Consider the following 6,637-nt stretch of genomic DNA (forward strand, 5'->3'; position numbering starts at 1 on the left):
GTTTAACCCATTATCAACTCATTTATAACAGGGTCCATAAACAATTTGGGTGTTAAAATAGTGGGTCAACCCAAATCTAACCGGATGAGAAAACCCAAATCTAACCCGATGACTTAAAAATTGGTAGGCATAAATTGTCAAATTATTACGATTGTCGAGCAAGTAATTCAATTCAAACACGACCCAACAATCAAAATTTGGTATTTGATTGAAACCTAAAAACTAAAAATCATTTCACCTGTAAAATAATTTTCTCCAAAACATCAAGAATGACTTTATACATAAATTATCCTTCAATTCCATAGATTCCGATGACACACACTGAGTGCATTGCTTCCCTGATTTTTTTTTACTATTAATATTATTGACTTTTTCATTTTTTGAACTATATACTTATGAAATTTTTTTTTCGCTCCCTAAATTACAAAAAATATATATATTATTGCACCCTCACATAAATTTTTGGGTCTCTCCCTGCCTATACTCTATCATCTTTCTTTCATAAGTGTTCTTGGAAAAGCTCTCCAAATCATCCGTTATAGGCCTAATTAAGCCTTAATTTCGAACCTATGTAAATTAGCTTTCAGCCGTAATTAGAAATATATTTGTAATCTGGTAGCATCCTATTGTCTAATATGCTGTCTAAGGACAAAATAGAAAAGAACATTATACAAATAATGATTTATCAAACACTTTGCGGGCAAGAAACAAAGAGGAAAATAAAGGAAATAACATTAATGAATAAAAGTTTCAAATCAAAATCTCCATTCTGCAAGACAGTGTGCATTGGTCTCTAGCCATGGCACCGACATTTGGAATGGGACCGATGGGTGCAAGGTAGGTGCAGCAAGGTCTCACTAGCCCTGAATTGTTCCAAAAGAACGAATACACACTCATTGGGAGAGGAAATTGACTGTTTCAATTGAGAAATTCATGTAACATTGGATTGAGAAAAATGGTTCCAAAGATCTAACCAAATCTCCCTCGCAGTGTCAGCACACAAGACGCTATTACAAATCTCACTTGTAACCGAGTTTCTTGTTCACATGCCTTCCACCCCAACTTTGCCCAACTGAACCTCCTAGACCCACTCTTCTTCGAGGGTTAAGTGTAAAAAAATTCCCTCTATTATCGATATAGTACAAAACAGTTCCTGTATGGTATAAAACCCTTTATATTATCAATTTGGTACAATTACTCACTGCTCGCATAAAAAGACATTAATATCCTCTCTAATATAAATTTCTGGGTCAAGTGCAAAAAATACCCTTGATATATAGAATTTTTGCAGAAGTAGTCCATACTTTTTGAAAATGTACATTTCAGTCCATAAAATTCAAAAAAGGTGCAATTAAGTCCCTTTGACCACTTTTTCGTCAAAATTGGCATAAAATAAATTCAAAAAAAAACATGACATTTTATCCTCATTTGAAAAAACATATACTATACACACACACACACACACACACACACACACAATACCATAATTTCCTCTTTAAAGAATCCATATTAGACCAGGTCGATGAGTGTCTGTACGGAAAAGGTAGTTTTATTGCCCTCGAGTTGAAGAAAGTAGGACTCACAACACCCTTTTGGTCCCCTGAAAAAGTAAAGTGAACAAATGCATGCAATTTTGAAATTACAGTGATTGTAATTTCCAAAAATAAAAAACAGTGATCATTCTTGAAATTTATCATAATTACTATATAAACTAAATGCATTATTTGTTGAAAAATTATCAGTTAGTTTAACTTTACAGTGGGTAAAAAAGAAAAAAGAAAAAAATTCCACTTTATTGTAATAATCAAGAGGAATAAAGTTCTATTTTTTAATATATCTTTAATTTAGTTCAGAATTCATTAGTAATTAATTTTTTACAATTTTGTCATTACTTATCGAATATCTTAAATATATTTATTTTAAGGTTAATAATCTTAATTGGATAATATTGAATTTTGTAACTATTAGTATAAATTTTATGGGAAAAAAAAATTCAAAAATAAAAGTTAATGGTCTTAAATCGATCGCAATTTTTGAAATTTTTAGGTTCGGTCTGGTTAGATGAAAATTAGTAGTGGTTATATTCTATATTTGTTTTGCATGAATTTTTTACATTGCCTAATTTTTTTAATATTACTTCATTCATATTAGAAAGGGTATTAATGTCTTTTTATGTGAACAGGGGGGTAATTGTACCAAATTGATAGTATAGAGGGGTTTTATACCATACATGGACTGTTTTGTACTATATCGATAGTAGAGAGGGGTTTTTGCACTTAACCCAAGGGCAAAATAGGGTTTTTGAATTTATTTTATGTCAATTTTGACCAAAAAGTGGTCAGAGGGGCTTATTTGTACCTTTTTTGAATTTTATGAAATGAAATGCATATTTTAAAAAAGTTGGGACTATTTTTGCATAAGCCCTATATATCAGGGGTTTTGTTTTGTTTTGCCCTTAACCCTCTCCAATACCTTACACCTTCGATCACCACCGCCGTGTTGGATGTATCACAAAAGTAGCACTCCTCACAGGAAAGTTTCTTCATAGGACAAAATCTTTGAAACAAATAATAGTCTAATAAATAATTTTTATAGTTGAAAATCTTCAGCATGCGTTTGAAATTTATAATTTTGGGCACAATTTGGTATAGCTAAATTAAATAAAAGATTCTAATTTGATTAACAAAGAGAATTAAGAACCTCTTGTAAACTTACCAAAAGGGATTAGGAATGAATTGAGAATAACTATACAAACAGCACCTTATGTGACATAGTCCCATATCTAAAAAGTGTAAGAAGTTGATGAGAAAATTATAATTATAAAAACAGTAAAGGCTGGTATCATTGCGTTTGGGGTAACGAGGCAGCTCATGAAGTTTGATTTTATTATAGCACATGATCTTTCCGATATTGACAGCTTAGTGGAACCATGAAACTAGGTTAGTTTGGGATCTTGATTTCTCAATTTAGATTCATAACAATTAGTATATAATTGCAGGAGTTAAGTATCTAAACTAACAACTAGTGTCTTGTAAAAAGTTTTTATTCTATTTGGTGTTGCAATGACTTCAGTGATAAGTGTTGAGCTGTTAATCCATTCCACACACAAAAATATGCTTCGAATGAATCCAAATTGCACATGTCTAAATGAACAGTGGATTGCACATGTCTAAATGAACAGTGGTCAATTGCTGGTTGAAAACTATTTTCCTTTTTATTGCTATGTTTGGCCTCCGTTTCACTTAGGGGTGCAACTTGGACCCAATTCAAGTTGGGTTTTTTCAAAACCAGCACTGTTTGGGTTGGATGATCTTATCAAAGGGTTGGTAGCGTGTATCGTTTTTCTGAAAACCCTAAGCTTCATAGTTGTTCACATGATTGATTGCAATCCTAAATAAACATATTTGTTCTTATATATATATATATATACATGTCTATATATGTTTCCATATTTTTTATAAATACATGATTGATTGTAATCCTAAATCATGTATTTTTATTTAATTACATGATTAATTGCAATCCTAAATAATTTCCATGTTTCATATACCAAGAAAGAAAGACTTTTTTGACTCTAATGTTGTAGGTCTTTTCTCTCTCTCTTATCTTTTGTTCAAAATCTTTAGGTTTGGTTGGGGCTGCTGGGAAAATTTTAAAATTAAAGTTTATTTAATAACAAATAAAAAGAAAAAAAGTTTTTTATTTTTATATCTAACCAAAATAAAATATGTTTTATTTTGGTTGCATTAATAAAAATAAAATTAGAGTTGGAAACATAAAAAAATTAATGTCTTAAAAAAAAAAAAAAAAAAAGAGAATGGGTCAATCCGTTCAAAAAAAAATTGTCGGGCTTGGGTTATTTGGAAGCCCAGCTATGAGTTGAAATTGGGTTAGCCCAACCCAACCTGACTTCGGGTTGAGTTTTGAGTTGGGACGGGACTAGATTAGGCCTACCCAACTTGCACCCCCAGTTCCGCCCAGCCATCGAGAATTTTTGGAAGAGCTCGTTTCTTGGGTAAAGTCCTACAATTCTAAGTTCTAAATTTTAGTTTCATGCCTACAACCTTCTGAAAACTCTTGTGGCAAAATTTTGGTGATTTACATCTCACTGGAGAGGATCCCGAAACCACAAGAACAAACATTCATGGTATCAACTATATGTAGAATTGAGGTTGAACCCTGGATTTGATTGAAAGCAAGACATCTATAATAGGAAGTTAAACGAAAAAATGTAACTTATGAGAAATTATATAATTATAAAACAGTGCATAGACCGACTTAAAAAGTGTAACTTGATGAGAAATTATGAAACTTGATGAGGCATTTAATACTGTGTCTTTGATTCACAGTCTCGTCTTCGCTTTCATCTCCTCTATATGCCATTTAGAGTTACAAATTTTGAGAATAAGATCTGTGGATCATTTCTGTCTCACTCCAAAAATTCAAAAACCCATTTCAGAGATGGTTATTGGGAATCAAAGAAAAAGCTTGAAACTGAACTCTCACTTTATTTATTTATTTATTTTTTTGAGTGTTGGTATAACAAGAATAATGATAAATAGTCCGATTTATGTGAGTAGGGATGATCACTACTCACATCAATTTGGCCGAATGTGTCGGACACCCTATCATTAAGCATATAACAATATATCAAATAATTTCAGAAAAAAAAAAAGAGAGGAGAAATTGTTGAAATTAAAATCTGGATGATTTGGGAATTACAATTGATTTGATTTAAATGAGTCAAAAACTAAGTTGAATAAACGCCACCAAATATAAACCTCTTACATAATGTTAATATTAAGGGACGCTTTCAGCGATATTTAAAATACTTTATCAAAACGTACTTAATTGAATAAGAGATTTGGGTTTTGGGAGGCCCCTTTTACACCCTATTTGTTTGACTTAGGTAATCAAATAGCACCTTAATCCTTAAATATAAAAAGTAACATTAACTTGAATTCTTAGCTATTGGATTGAAACACAATCTCTTAATCAAACAAATGACAATATAAATTTATATTAAGTCTAACCCAACCAACATTGTTACGCAAAGTAGTGTAGTAAAAATAAGTACCCTCTTGGGTCAGCTCGGCCCACTTGGATGTATTACAAAAGTAGCACTCACAGGAAAGTTGCTACCTAGGACCAAAACCTTTGAAACAAATAATAGTCTAATTAATAATTTTTAGAGTTGATTATAATTTCGGGCACAATTTGGTATCTAAGTTACACAATCATTCTCAACATGTGTCGCTCTTACATTCTGAGCGCATTTTCGCTCAAATTCTCACTGCTTATAATTTAATTCTGCCGCTTTCACTCTCGAATTCGCTATCGCTCCCGCCTTATGTGATTTAGTTTGGTATATCTAAATTAAATAAAAAATTCTAATTTGATTGAACCTGTTGTAAACTTAGCAAAAGGGTGGTGGAGAGTTGGTTTGGAACTAGGAATTAATTGAAAAAATTATAAAAACAGCGCCCTATATTTCTATGGCTTAAATTTTTTGCGTTTCTTCAAATAAACACAATCAATCCATACCATGACATACCATACCTGAAGCAGAAAACAGAAAATGCTCATGGGTGAATTTGGCATACCTGAAGAGGAAATGCAATCAATGGCGAGTACCAATACGCAGAAAGTTTCGTATGGGTACTTTCCAGAGGCCATCAAAGCAGCAATACCAGAAAAACACAAGGTAATCATCAACATCTGTATATCTGACCTCCATATGAGTGTCTTGCCATTCACCACAAAGAATTAAAAAGAGTCGAAGAATTGCTGAGCAAAGAAGTAGGGAACGAAATTTCGTTGATTCCATTACTGCAAGAAAATAAAAAACCCCATAAGGTGAATTCTATTTGCATCTTCAATATCATGCTGGTTCAGAGGAATGAGGAACTATTGTTTTTGCATTGGTCAGAACTAAAAACAGGGAAAACAATATGACCCATTCCCAGTAGGCCACAATAGGATGCATTGACAACCAAATGGTCAACTTGAGACGATCAACATGAGGAACACACCATGAACAAGGAGAAGTCTGTCGATTCATATGGATGAAGGTTTGTTTTTTTTTTTTTTTTTTTTTTTTTTTTTTTTTTTTCCCGGTAAATGATGAAGGTGTTACTCTGTCCTGGAATCCGAAATGTACTTAAGTTTTCTGCTTTATGGGATAAAGCCTGTAATGCAAAGTATCCATTCAGCATTTCTGATTCCAGGACTGTAGAAACAACAGTTTAGTTGAGACATTTAATCAAACAGTCTATGGTCAGGCTTCAAAATTAGTGTGTTGCGCAAGAAGACAAGTTCTCAATGGACGTAGATTTGGTCCACCACCATAATTTACGACTCTGCATTAATTGAAGGTTCTAATTGCAGAATTAAGAGCATAAATGAGTAAATCACAGTATCAAAGACGATAAACTTTATTTTGCAGCTTTATATCGATTCAATAATAGAAATGCAGGGAAAAAAAAAAAAACCCAGTGCGTATATTTACCTTTGTGCGAAATCTCACGACTGCTGTGTCTTTTTGATTCATATGTTCATGTTAATCTTCTCTATTATACCATTTACAGTCGCAAACATTGAGAATAAGATTTGTGGATCATCCTTGTCTCTCACTGCA

The sequence above is a fragment of the Cornus florida genome, unplaced genomic scaffold (assembly GCF_030987335.1).
Source record: "Cornus florida cultivar Cherokee Brave unplaced genomic scaffold, ASM3098733v1 CherokeeBrave_3.0.0_Hap2_Chr05, whole genome shotgun sequence".
Lineage (NCBI taxonomy): Eukaryota > Viridiplantae > Streptophyta > Magnoliopsida > Cornales > Cornaceae > Cornus > Cornus florida.